Here is a 15,401-nt window from a genome sequence, read left to right on the forward strand (position 1 = left end):
GGCGCAAGGATATGGTACCTACATGTCACTAGTCCAGGAAGGAAAAGATTAAAATTCAATTTTTTTTTCCTATGCCCAGCCTATGTCTAACATGTTGAAGAACCTCCAAACTGTTTTCCACAGTGGTTGTGGAAAAACACTTCTACATTCCCATCGTCAATGTTTGAGGCTTCCAGTGTCTCCACATCCTCACCTCAAAAGCTTTATCTAATTTAAAAATAGGCTGGGATTAGGTTGTTTATGGTGCTGGGATTAGGTTGTTTATGGTGCTGGGATTAGGTTGTTTATGGTGTTGGGATTAGGTTGTTTATGGCACTGGTGCCTAGTGGTTCCTACAGATGCTCTTATAGTCCAGAGAACGTATTTATATCATCTTAAATTTTCTACTCTGAATGTAAAAAATTTCTACTTTCTACTCTGTTGAAATTTCTAAATCCTACTCTGTTGCCCAGGCTGGAGTGCAGTGGCATGATCATGGCTCACTGAAGCCTCGACCTCCCAGGCACAGGTGATCCTCCCATCTCAGCCTCCTGAGTAGCTGGAACTACAGGTGTATGCCACCACAGCTGGCTAATTTTTTTTTCTTTTTCTTTTTTTTTTTTTTGTAGAGATGGGGTTTCACCGTATTGTCCAGGCTGATCTTGAACTCTTGAGCTCAAGTGATCTTCCCACCTCAGCCTCCCAAATTGCTGGGATTACAGATGTGAGCCACTGCACCTGGCCAAAATTCAAAATTTTAAGTAGCTTTCTACTGAATGTGTGTCACTTTCACACCATCATAAAACTGAAAATTTAAGTCAATCCATTGTAAGTCAAGGACTGTCAGTATAACAGATACATTTATAATAACTATATATATTATAAATCTATAATAAAATATATATTATAACAAATATATATATAATAGATATAGCTATTAATACACCCCCACACACTATAATTTTTGGCTTATAAAATAGGCTCTTGTCAATTCAAAAGGAAGGGGCTGAGAGAACACAGAGTTTATGCCATAACTGCAAATATAAGAGAACAGAGAGGGAGCAGCAGACAATGCTTATTGTCTACTTAAAGCGAGAGTCACTAGGCCTGGTGGAGTCACTAGTGGAGACAGTGGTGGGCATAAAGAGGCACTGAGAAGAAGACCACATGTGGCAGAAATCAGGCAGAGCACAATAGAATTAACATGAAGATACATCCAAGCGCTCTCTGAGGCCAGTGCTAGGACTGGTATATAAAAGCCTAGAAGGAGCCGGGAGCTGTGGCTCATGCCTGAAATCCCGGAACTTTGGGAGGCCGAGGCAGGTGGGTCACTTGAGGCCAGAAGTTTGAGACCAGCCTGACCCACATGGTGAAACCCCATCTCTACTAAAATTACAAAAATTAGCCAGGCATGGTAGCATGTGCCTGTAATCCCAGCTGCTTGGGAGGCTGAGGCAGGAGAATTGTCTGAACCTGGAAGGCAGAGGTTGCAGTGAACCAAGATCGAGCCACTGCATTCCAGCCTGGGCAACAAAGCGAAACTGCCTCAAAAAAAAAAAAAAAAAAAAAAAAGAAAAAAAGAAAAAAGAAAAAAGAAAAAAAAAAGCCTAGAAGGATTATGGTGTTTATTTCTAGGTACTAGTATCATATGTGTTTTTTAAAAATTATTTTTGCTTCCTTGTATTTTCTAAATCTTCTACAATTAGCATATATTATGTTTGCATTAAGAAAAAAAGTTTGGTTTTTTTTTTCTGTTTCAATGACTTTATTCTGGATATTTCACATAAATAGAATCATATAGTATGTGACTTTCTGTGTCTGGCCTCTTTCACTTAGCAGAATGTGTTCCAGGCTCATCCACTTTGAAGCATGTAACAGTACTTCATTCTTTTCTTTGGTGGAATAATATTCTATTGTATGGATATAGCACAATTTGTTTATTCATTCTTCTGTTGATAGACATTTGGATTGTTTCCACCTTTTGGCAACTGTAAATAGTGCTTCTATGAGCATTTGTAACTTGTTGAGTCTCAAGAATTTGAGTACCTATTTTCAATCCAGTTGGATATACACTTAGGAGTAGAATTGCTGGGTCATATGGTAACTCTACATTTAACTGTTTTCTTTTTTGAGACAAAGTCTCACGCTCTTGCCCAGGCTGGAGTGCAGTAGCGTGATCATAGCTCACTGTAAGTTTAAACTGAGCTCACGCGATCTTCTCTCCTCAGAGGCCTCCTGAGTAGCTGGGACTACAGGCAAACACCACCATGGCTGGCTAATGTTTTAAAACTTTTTTAAACATAGAGATGGGGTATTGCTATGTTGCCCAGCCTGATTTCGAGCTCCTGAGCTCGAGCAGTCCCCCTGCCTTGGCCTCCCAAAGTGCTAGCATTATAGGCATGAGCCACTGCACCCAGCTTATGGTTAACATTTTGGAGAACCTCCAAACTGTTTTCCCCAGTGGCTGTGGAAAAACATTTTCACATTCTCATCATCAATGTATGAGGGTTCCAATTTCTCCACATCCTCACCTTAAAAAGTATTAATATATCTAATTTTAAAATATAGGCTGCAATTAGGTTGTTTACGGTGCTGGTGCCTGGTGGTCCCTGTGGATGCTCTTACAGTTCAGAGGGTGTATTTATATTATCTTAAATTTCCTACTCTGAATGTAGTATTCCTAACACCAAAGGCAGGGCAGGCACCCAAAGTTTCCAGCTGAGAAAACTATATGCAAACTCATCATTGAGAATGGTTCAAGCTTTCAGTTGTCTTACCCCTTTTTCGGTGTCTTGTGTAGCATAAGTATTGACTGTACAGAAGTTTGTACAGATGTGATCTGTTGGAGGCAAACATGAATTTGATTTAAAATGCTCCCTTTTTTTTTTTTTTTTGCCAGTGGCAGCAGCTTTTCTTTCAACTACCACCCAGAAGAGCATTTCAACATATGGCACCCACCTCCATCCCTCTGTGAGTGCCTTGAGGACAGTTAGATATGTAGAAAAATAAAACATAGTTTATGCCCTCAGGAAGCTCACAGTCTCCTAGGGGAAGCAGATTGTATAAAGCTAATCAAAATACAGTGTGATGATAATTATGATAGGGAAATGGAGGGACATATTTTTCTTCTTCCACTCCTTGTGGCATATATTAAGGCTAATATAGCAGTAGGAGATAGATGTCCTTTTAGTATAATCATGTGTAACATATGAGCTAGCTGGAGGTTAATCTTGGGAGTGTGACTTTGCTGATTGCTTTTTTGATAATCCACTGTAAGGGAGCCAGGGTGAGTATCTCTTCTTCTTCCCTCAAGGGATCTGGGTTCCCTTCCACTCTCCAATCTCTCACCCAACAGTAGAACACAAGGAGGATCCCAGTGGCTGAAAAACCACCCTGGAAACTGAACATATGAGGAATGAGCAATGACTGGAATAAGTAGAGGATCTGGAGGGGAGGTAAAGTTAAGAATGAGGGTCCAAGTGGAAGAGGCTTCCAAGTTGGATAATGTGTCATGGGTATCATTTCCGAGAATCAAGAAGAAAATCTTGTATCTGGTGGAGTGGCTTGTAGGCATTGGCATACAGTTATAACAGAACAAAAAGCAATTCCAAGACCTGTATCCTCTTTGGAGTCTGTAAAGATTAGAATATATCACCCAAATCTCAAGTAAGGGTCTGTCTGTATAGTCTTCTGGATTCAGTATGGGGGACTGGTTGTCCATGCATATTTGTTTATGGGCTTTATAACCACACCCTTCTGGGTAAAGGGCATAGTTCTGGGGTCATAGAGCTATTGTCAATATTTTTCAACATACATCAAGCATCCATTATGCGCAAAGCGCTTTCCCTGGTGCTGAAGATTCAGCCAATTAAAAACCCAGAAATTTCTGTCCTCTTGGAGCTTATACTTTGTGGGGGAGATAGTCTTATAGGATCTGAATCTGAATTTAAATGTTTTTAGAGGGCCTGTCTTCTCAGTTAACCATGACCCCTACCACTTTTTTTTTCTTACACCTGGCACAGTGGCCCATTTCTCTCACATACATCAAGTAGATGTAGTGGCCTCTGGAGGCATTGGGTTGGCAGCTCATTGCCCAGAATAATATTTAAATTCTGAAACATTTAAAATAAAGTATAACTAAGGTAGAGCAAAAATCACAGATCATAAGTGCATGTGGTGCAGCAGATATTTGAAATCTGAACAACATATCCATGTAACCAACACTCAGATCCAGAAGTGGAGCATTGCTGGAACATCTCCACATCCTCCATCTCCCCTTTTGGTCACTACCATCCCCAAGGGCATCCACTCCCTGTCTTCTAACATAATATTTTGTCTGGTTTTGAGGTTTACGTAAATTGAATAATGCACGAGTACTCTTGTGTCTGGCTTCTTTCACCCAACATTATATTTGTCGTATTCATCCATTTGATTGCCTGTAGTTGTTTGTTCATTTTCATTACCATATTCCATTATAAGACAACACCACAATATATTTATCTATGTTATCCATTCTACTATAGGCATCTTGGTCATTTTCAATTTGGGGCCATTGTAAATAGTGACGCTATGAACATTCTTACACATGTCTTATAGTGAACACAAATGAATATTAGGTATTTGCATATTAGAAATACATTAGGTATTTCTGTTAAGGAAATACCTAGGAATGAGTCATCAGGTATGCCTATGTTCAACTTTATTTATTTTTTTGAGACCGGATCTTGCTCCGTCACCATGGCTGGAGTGCAGTGGTGCAATTATGGCTCACTGCAGTCTTGACTCCCCAGCTCATGTGATCCTCCCACCTCAACCTGCTGAGTAACTGGGACTACAGGTGCACACCACCACACCTGGTTAATATTTTAAGTTTTTGTAGATATGGGCTTTTGCCATGTTGCTCAGGCTGGTCTCAAACTCCTGGGCTCAAACAATCCTCCCAACTAGGCCTCCAAAATACTAGGATGACAGGCATACACCAGGCCTATATTCAACTTTAGTTATAAAGTTTAGCAAACTGCCAGACAGTTTTTCAAAGCACTTGTACAAATTTACATTTCCACCATCAATGTACGAAAGCTCCAGTTCCTCTGTATCTTCACCTTAGCTACAGGCTTAACAGCATGGTGGAGAAAAGGGAGAGACAAAACTGGAGAAATTGACAGCAACAAGATATTGCAAGATTTTAAGAAACAGTACTATGACATTTAGTGATTCATTTGTTCATTTTTTGACCAATATTTAATGAGGATTTGCTACATATTTGGCACTGTGATAGGCCCTGAGGATACATCTGTAAAAGGATAGACAGAATTCCTGTCCTCATGTAGTTTATACTCCATGGAAAAAGAAGCATTAATTGAAAGAAGAATTGCTGTACCAGTGTCAACCCTTGCTTTCTGATTTCCATTCCAATTCTGGCCTGCGGATTGATTTCCTTTAGCCCTGTCTGGTTTCTTCCATGCCACAGTCTGCTGGGACCTAGCTAATTTGACTGGCTTCCTTGGGGATTATTGATTGCTTGGACATCTGGATGCCTTTGGATTCCAAAATTCCAATGTCATTCCTGGAGGTCAATGAGTATGTGGACTGAATGTTTGCAGACTGATAAGGATTCCAGATTTCTGATTTATCATTTCCATTTCTCTAGTGAAGGCAGCTGTAAAAGATGAGGTCCGCGCCTCAGCCACCACAGAGACCTCATTAAATTCACATTCTTCCTTCTTGTTTAATCAAACCTTCTCTCTTTTTTTGGAACATCTATCCCTCCACACACAGTTCACTTCCATGATTTTGTTTTAAAAGTCTTTTCTTCCTTGAATCATTGCGTCTTTCCTCGTGGGAACCCAAATATCAGATATCTCCTTATATGCAGGTATGAAAAGTACGATCCCATCGCTACACCACACAGTAAAGACTTCCTCCGTGGTCCACAGTGAAATTGTCTATATTACATCAAGGTGATTGCCAGAACTGGAACTAGATCAAATTGGGAGGGGTTTAGGGCATCACGTAATGTGGGTATGGGGCAAAGTTCACTAACCTTTACCCCACATTTATTCAACCACAATTTATTGAGTAACTACCATGTGCCAGTTGTTTGTGCTGGGTACTAACAGCATATTGGTGAGCAAGTCATAGTCTCTGCCCTTGCAAAGCTCAGAATCTACTGGGGGAGACAGATGTGTCAGCAACAAGAAAATACCATGCTGTATATAAATACTACCAGTGGGAAAGTCCATGGTGCTTTGGGATTCTAAAGAAGGGGTATCCACCCAACCCATGGGACAAAGAAGGCTTCCTGAAAGAAGAACCACTAAGCTGAGACCCGAGAGAGCTATAGGAGTGTGGGAGAGTGGGGAAAAGTATTACAAGCAAGGGGAACAGCATATGCAAAGGCCAGGAAGAAAGAGAACATGGTGACTCTGAAAGACATAAATGAATTCAATACAACTGGGTGGGTCAGAGAGGGTAAGGTGAGAAGAGATCATGGTTTAGAGGTGGGAAGGGACCAGGTGGGCCTTTTCAGCCAGAGTAAGACACTTGCACTTCTTCCTGTATTACAGTTGGAGGTAGGATGGGGTTTTAAGTAGCAGGAGTGACATGTTCTGTTTTGTACTTTAGGTAGATCATTCCTAATTGTGGTTTGACCAAAGAATGGTTCCCTAAGTGCTATAATAAATTTGGTAGTGAAGAGAGTAGTCAGAGCTGTCTTGTGTGGTAGAAAAACAATTCTCTTAGGGTTGTTCTTGGTTAATAGTTTTGTGCTTTAGTTGATATTCCTGATGGCCCAACCATATGCCCTTGGCTTTTACCATCCTGTGCACTCTTGGCCTAAGGCTTCCAACAGCCAGTGCCTGTGTTTCTGCCTGATGGCTTTTGCCAGTGAGTGGAGGAACCTAATGACCCTGTGCTCAGGAAATGCCAGACAGTCAATGCTCCTCTGAATTAGTTCTCAAGCAATACCTGATGAGAGTTGGTGGATAAATACCCAAGCTCCCTTGCTATCACAGATGGGATAACTCTGATTGCCCACAGCGGTAATCTGCTCAACAATACACTGTTTACTGGCTTATTTCCTACCATTGTTTGTTTTATCCCAATCCCTAATGTGCTGGGTACCGTCATGCACCATCCAGATGCCCCATCACTGATGAACTTGTTGCCCAGCTGCTGGGGGTGTTGCTGGCAGATTAACTTCATCTTTTGGTCCCTTTTGGGATTGCGTCATCTACAGAGAGCTGCTTTGTCCAAGGACACATCTTGTTCTGGGGAAGCCCACATCCACTGACTAGTTGAGGTGGGGCTATAAAGGCTTAGCCATCCAAGTCAAATTTGGGACAACTCTAAAGGTCTGTTCTAGCTCCAGAGCTCCCTGTCGGGTTGCAGAGCCTGTACTGTGGCTCACTTTCTCTCTCTGCCCATCCCGGTTTCCTTCTGCTCTTTTCCACGAGTGTTGATTCCCAGTGCCTTCTTTAAGAAACATCCCACATCCTAACTCCTTTTTAGTCTGCTTCCCAGAAAGCCCAACCAATGACATATGCTTTCCTGGGATCACCTATCGCATAAACTACTTGAATCCTCCTCTCTCTGGCTTTTTCTGGGAAAACCAAATCCAAGCTAATACTAGAGCTTGTGAATAAGGTAGGAAAAAAAGCGGGCTCAGCCCAAGTTCTAGGGTAGGAGGGAAAAGACTTGAGAGCCCAGTGGCTATAATTAGGACAGGGGGTATTTCTTTGGATATGGTCACATACTAGGTACCAACTTCCCCCATGCTCCAGACTTCATTGTTGGAATCTCTAATCATTACTCCATAAATAAATCCCATCTGTGTCCTCTTTAAAGCACACTGCATAGAGTTGCTCATACAGGAAGCAGCTCAGTTTCAAGTTAGTGAGGTATTCTGAAGGGTCTATCCTTCTCACTTCAATTTAGGGGCTCACTGTGGACACTGCTATGTGTTTCCTGTGTCCACAATATAATAATATATCATGGTCTGTCTGGACAGTCATACCAAACTTCTCGTACACCCATTTCACTTGCCCTGGGGGATGGCTGCTATAGCAGATGCTGTTGGTGTGTCATCCTGTATCCCCCTCAGCCTGTCTGAAACTACCTGCAGCTACGGGCAGTTTCTTCCTGCGTTTGTCTTCTCTGCCCAAGAGCTTCCTCTGGCACCAGGGAGAAGGGTTTCCAGAGTTAATGCCCAGGTGGGCAATACTTGGCCACTCAGGGAAGGGAAATTATTGGGTAAATGATTGTTTTATCCCAATCCCTAATGGGGATTTATCCCAAATGCCCCGGTCTCCAGTGAGACCATTTTGAGGTGTGTTTCCCATGATCTCAGAAGACTCTACCTACAAATCTAGTTTAAATTCTCTGAGTCAAAAGTCCAGTCTTTGGGCCGAATTGTGGATTCATAAGAATCTCTTTCCATCCACAGGCCCATTTTCCAGTCCAGGAGAAAAGAATAGAGTTTCGAGATTTGAGCTTGCCACGCATGTGTTGAGAAGAAAGCGTCTGGCTGCAACTGAGTTTGGAAGAAAGTCTGTGCAGCAAGTCACCAGTGTTTTTTTCCCTTGTGTACTTTTCAGGGCCACTTTTTCATTCCATGTCACAAATTTAGGAAGGCCCATCTGCCTATGTGATTAATGAGCCTTTTCTGCAAAAGCAACGGAGATAAATGTCCTCTAGGAGCCCAGCACAGAAAAATGAAGAAATAGGATGGCAAATTTTCAGCCATTATTTTGGAGTCTGAACTCCCTCCCTGCATCAATTTAGCTATTATTTCAAAAACTAATTAATCTTCACTCAGGCAGCTCTGAGGGACCCGTGTTTAGATAATTAACAACCCGTGGATTATGAAAAGTCTCACTTGCAAATTTGGCTACAGCATTTGGGTAGAACACTTTCAGTATTATTCTGTGTAAACCCTCTTCCATCTATCCTTCATTTCCTGACAATTAAGAGCAAATAATTAACCATGATGGATTTTGCTTGGTTACTTGCTGCTCAAATAATGTTCTCTCTTCCTCTTTGTTCTTAAACCCCTCCATCTGAACATTTTTGACCAGCTTTGTAGATAATTGGGTTGAACCAGGTAACAGTAGGCTTCATTTGCAATTAACAGGCATCAAGAACATTTGGGTTTGCTTTGTGTAAGGAGTGGGAGGAAATTCCAGGGCTCCATCAGAGAAGCAGCTTGTAACTTATTGGCTCTCAAAGACTATAGCATTCAGGTATAACTCTATTTGTGAAGTGTTTTCTTTGCCAAGAGTAAGAAAGAATTTAGGCAAAACATTAAAACCAATCTTGTGACTGAAAGGTTGAGACACTCTAGAACAGGTTACTGCCCTCCACCCCGATAAAAAAGTATTTCTATGAAATTTTACAATTACTCTTTCCTGCAAATTTCATTTATTCAATCAATTGGGTGACTACTGTGTTCCAGATACTATAGAAATTCCTGGTAACACAATGGCAAGGAAAACAAATGATATTCCTGCCCTTAAGAAAACTTACAGTCTGTTGAGGAGGTCAGGCATTCGTGAAGTGGTAACCTGAAATTTACAAGAAAAATTAGCCTGCTGGAATACAGAATGATATGGAAGCATTTAATAGGAAGGCCTGGCCTATGTAGAAGCAATGGCAAGAGGATGGAAAGACTTCCCTGAGCAAGGAACATATGAGCTGAGATGTGGAGAATGAGTAAGTGTTAAGTATCGCAGGAAGAGTGTTGCATCCAGAAAGTACAGCATGTGCAAAGCCTCTGAGCTTTTCAAGGAGCTTGGGTAGACAGGAATCTTGTGGAAAATCAGTAGATTTGGAATACAGAGAATAGGGGTGAAAAGAGTGGTTCAAGATACATCTATTTTCAAAGCTTATATAGGTTTCCCCTTATTTTATTTTACTTTTTGAGATAAAGTCTTGCTATATCGCCCAGCCTGGAGTGCAGTGGCATTATCTCAGCTCACTGCAACCTCTGCCTCCTGGGTTCAAGTGATTCTCCTGCTTCAGCCTCCCAAGTAGCTGGGGTTACAGGTGCCCACCACCACGGCTGGCTAATTTTTTGTATTTTTAGTAGAGATGGGTTTTCGCCAAGTTGGCCAGGCTGGTCTTGAATTCTTGACTTCAGGTGATGCGCTGATCTTGGCCTTCCAAAGTGCTGGGATTACAGGCGTGAGCCACCATGCCCAGCACCCCCTCATTTTAAAATTAATATTCAGTTAAAAGGTAGAAAAGTGGGGAAAAATGGAACACAGTCCTGCTAAGTTCAACTACCTAAATGTATCTCTGGAATTGCAGAATCATAGCCCATTAAAGATGAAGTAGGCCAGGAAACTGAAACTCAGAGAGGTTAAGCAACTTGGCTAACGTCATGCAGCTAATTAGTGGTAGATATCCTACCAGGAATATACATATAATTGGGGGTGCTTATGAAGGATTAAGCTGTGCACCTAAAAATGTTTCCTATTTGACTAGTTAATTTTTAATTAAATGTGTCAGAAAAAATGCAACTGGTTCTTTAAACTTTTGATCTCATAAATCATATTGCTCAGAATGAGGCTGTGTGGATAAAAGTGAGTTGTTTTAAATTAAACAAAAGTTTAGTAAATAATGGTTCAGTTGATTACATCAATACGGCAAAAATAACCAACATGTTAAGCAAATGGGAAATGTGTGCACAACACCATACTGAATGGTGACCCTTTGCCCAGAGTCTGGGGCAAATTGCTAGGGGCAGTAGATTTCCCAGCTAACTTTGGAAAGTCCCATTAAGGCTTCTGGCTCCAAAGCAGTCAGGACCCTTTTCAGCTCGTCTCTTTCTCTGGTTTTCCTCTCCATAAAAACATCATCTTTGTTCATTGCTCTTTAAACTCTTGAAAAAGAAAGTAAAAGGTGGCTGGGCATGGTGGCTCACACTTTTAATCCCAGTTCCTTGGGAAGCCAAGGTGGGTGGATCACTGAGGTCAGGAGTTCGAGACCAGCCTGGCCAACATGGTGAATGGAACTCCATCTCTACTAAAAATACAAAATTAGCCAGGCATGGTGGTGCGCGCCTATAATCCTGGCTACTCAGGAGGCTGAGGCAGGAGAATTGCTTGAATCCGGGAGGTGGACGTTGCAGTAAGCTGAGATCGCATCATTGCACTCCAGCCTGGGCAACAAGAGCAAAACTCCATCTCAAAAAAAAAAAAAAAAAAAAAAAGAAAGAAAGAAAAGAAAAAGAAAAAAAAGGTTACTGACTTCATGTAATCCTAAAAATAGCAGCCATGAATATAAGTTGGTTTACAGCAAGTGAGAGATCTGTGAAAGGGGCTGTCTGCATCCTTAAGAGACTGGGCAGTTAATGTATATGAACTTTGGAAGCAGATTAAGGCACTCTGGCAGATAAACCCCTTAGCAGGAAGATTATGCTTATTAAGAAGCCCATAATTTGCTTGGTCTCTCTCAAAAATTACTTGCTCTCTCTCTTCCTTTTCTCTAAGTCAATTCTTCAGAAGAATTGGCTGCCCCTCATGAGCTCTCAGGACAGGCTGGAGGATGGCGTACAAGGCAGTTACAGGAAGAATACTTGCTAACCAGTTAACAAGGGTTTCTGCTTCAGTTGTTTCCTTCTGAGAACAGGTTTGGTCAGGGCTGATTTATCCACTGGGATAAGTGCATTGCTTAGAGCCCATGACACTTTTAGGGGCCCTTAAAAACATTTTAATTTCTTTTAAAATCCGAAGAAAAACATGAATATAATCCAGCCGGATTATATTTGTCTTTACCCCAACACAGTTGTATGCCAGAATTTTCTTAATGGAGGAAGGAACTCAGGGAGGCAAAAGTGCCCAGGCCCCAAAAAATCATAATATGGCCTATGGCCTTGGGTGTGGTAGATACCTGTATTTTTCTGCCTACAATATATTCCCCATTCTTCTGGTCACAGGACCTCAGTCTTCCTTTGCAGGAACAACTCTTCCCATACTTACAATCCTGTGAGATTCAGATGTGTTTTTTGTCAATCCTGGCTCCAGGAAGGGTCATGTGACTCACGCCCAGCCAATCAGAGCCACATATTTCTTGTCTTCTGTGATTGATTCAGAATGAGTAAGTCACCCAAGTGGGGCCAATCAGGGCCAAGATTCAATTCTTGGACTTCTCTTGGAGTCGTGGCAAGTGAGCAATCAAATGTAGTCCTGGAGATATTGTTCATTCTCTTTACCAACACATGGGGAGAGTTTGAGAAGTTAGAAGCAGAATAGTTTCTGGGTCTCCAGTACTAAGAGTTTTGACTTTAGAGGAGGGACAGCTCCCTAAGCTAGACTTTCTTGGGGTAGAATCTGATTGGTTCATCCTCAGTTAGTTGTACACCTCTGGTCCAATTAGCTGTGGCTAACTGGTTGAGGGGAGGGGACAGAATAAAGTTGGACAAATGTAGTTGTCAAAACTCGGTGCTACCTGGAGGGTTGAAATTGGGCAGAAGATGTCAAATATGGGTTATTCGCTGGAACGAATTTTCTGTCAAGTTGGGAAGCTGTGGAATGTCAGATGACATGACTTGGCTTCTGATTTTGAGGGGAAGACTTCAAGAAACTTTAATTCAGAACTTCTCAAACCATGTTCATGGGATACCAGTGTCAGTAAGAGTATTCAAAAGAATTTTATGGTCAAATATATTTGGGAAATGCTAGTTTAAATAACACTATGCAAACTTATTTCTTACAGGACTTCTCAGACCTTTAATATGTTTATGTGCATTATGGATCACCAAAGAAAAGGAAGATAGAAGGCCCAATATTTCTCAAACTTGTATGATCACCAAACTAGGAATTTCAAGGAATTTTTAGCTTTGAAGGAAACCACTATTTTGAGAAATACAGTTTAAGAAATCCTAGTCAAGTTCATTACATTGAGAACATTACATGCTGTAAAGGAAAAACATTTTAAAATCTAAAGTCCTAAAAAAATGCCCTCTGTTTTTTTTTTATGCCCTCTTTCTTAAGAATGCATCAGGAAATGATGAGACCTGGACAAGTTCACGGTTTTTTTCTTACTAAGAGACCTGAAATCTTGTATCAGCTCCATTAGCATTAAAAATAATTTAAAGCAAGCCAGGCATGGTAGCACACACCTATTATCCCAGCTACTCAGGAGGCTGAGGCAGGAGGATTGCTTGATCCACAGAGTTTGAGGCCACAGTGAGCGATAATCACATTGCATTCCAGCCTGGGCAATAGAGTGAGATCCCATCACTATAGTTTAAGAAATAATAATAAAAAGCAACTGTTATGCGATGCTTATTCTAAACCCTAGGAACTGTGCTAAGGAGTTTATGTTCACTCTCTCTTTAATCCTCTTAATAATATAAGGAGGTAAGTGCTGCTATTAGTGTCATTTTATAGCTAAGAAAACTGAGGCATAGAAAGATAAAGTCATTTGAATGTAATGGAGATAGAATTTGAATCTAAACAGCCTAACTCCAGAGTCCTACTGTCAACCCCTATTCTAATACAAAAATAATTTGCATATGACATTAGGCAAGTTTCTCTTCTTCCTGAGTCTCGGTTTCTTAATCTGTAAATTCAGGGTGTCAGATTGGAGACTTTTGAAGCCATCGTGCTCTGTCTAGATTTTCCACAATTTTGTGAGTTGACATCTGTTAGTTCCACCTTGAGAAAAGTGGCCATTGATAACATGTTTACTTTGTCTATAAGATGAAGTGATTTAAGACATGAAGGAGAGTGGAGAGGTAGAACTGGGGAAACTTTAGACAGCTGCTTATAAACAGGAGCTGAAGCTCTGAATGAAGGTGTCACCACAGCAAAATGACATGTTGGTGAGCTAAGAGAGCCTGTAAACATGAGGTCTCTGGAGGAGTCTTCATTGATTGCCAATCTGAATTTAGCTGATATCAGACAGCCAGACAGACATCAATGGCTGCTCCAGAAACCCACACTTCTTTCCCGGCATGTGGCAGACGGGCATTTGAGCCAAATGCAGCACTTCACTAGTTTGCCATCAGTCAACCTGAGGCAGGCAGACGTTGAGTCATCTTATGGTCTTCTAGCTCTGCATAGCTCAGATGGGGTAGATGTCATGTGCCAGAACTGATGCTTCCTTTGAAAGCAAGAGGGCAGAATGGAGGAAGCAATGTTAAGAAAATCCTTGGTGATGCTCTGTATCCCTTGATCACTTTGTACCTTTAATCTCTTGAGGGCCTCACACTGACTCTGAGAGGTGGGTAATAAAAACAGCAAAAACATGTTGAGCACATACTGTTTCAAGGTTGAGGGTAAATGCCTTAAATACATTATTTCATTTCATTATATACAACTAGAGTGACCTATATATTTCTGGTTTACCTGGGACAGTCCTAATTCACATCTGCTGTTTTGGCCTTATCATTAACAGCACTCATTTCATATTCAGAAGAATGCTATTTCTTTTGTTTTGATTGTAATTTCTTTTTATTGAGGTAAAATATGTATGTATCATTTACCTTTACCATTTTAAGTGTACAGTTCGGTTGTAATAAATATATTTATATTCATTTTTTCCCCTTCATCCCCTCCCTTTACCCTTCTCTTTCTCAGTCCCTGGTAGCCACTATTTTACTCTCCTTCTCCATGAAATCCACTTTCATGGCTCCCACATATGGGTGAGAACATGTGATAATTTGTCTTTCTGTGCTTTGCTTATTTCCCTTAACATAATGACCTCCATTTCCATCCATGTTGTTGCAAGTGACAGAATTTCATTTTTTATGGGTGAATAATATCCCATTGTGTATAGACATCATATTTTCTTTATCCATTCATCTGTTGATGGGCACTTAGCTTGATTCCATATCTTGGCTGTTGTGACTAGTGTCACAATAGATGAAGGAGTGCAGATATCTCTTTGATGTACTGATTTCCTTTCTTTTGGATATATACCCAGTAGTAACATTGCTGGAACACATGGTAGTTCTATTTGTAGTTTTATGAGAAACTTCCATACTGTTTTCCATAGTGGCTGTATGAATTTACCTTCCCATAGTGTATGAGGGTTCACCTTTCTCCACATCCTTGCCAGCATCTATTATTGCCTGTCTTTCTGATACAATCAATTTTAATTGAGATGAGATGATATCTCATTGCAGTTTTGACTTACATTTCCCTGATGCTTAGTGATACTGAGCATTTTTTCATATACCTGTTGGCCATTTGTATGTCTTCTTTTGAGAAATGTCTGTTCAGATCTTTTGCCCATTTTAAAATCAGAATTTTTTTTTTTTTGCTATTGAGTTATTGAACTCCTTATATATTCTGGTTATTAATCCCTCGCCAGATGGATAGTTTGGGAACATCTCCTAATCTGTGGATTGTCTAGAAGAATGTCATTTTTCACAGTATATTAAATAGTCACCTTAGTTATGACCAGATTGCCTCAAC

This window comes from Macaca mulatta, chromosome 11 (genome assembly GCF_049350105.2).
Source record: "Macaca mulatta isolate MMU2019108-1 chromosome 11, T2T-MMU8v2.0, whole genome shotgun sequence".
Lineage (NCBI taxonomy): Eukaryota > Metazoa > Chordata > Mammalia > Primates > Cercopithecidae > Macaca > Macaca mulatta.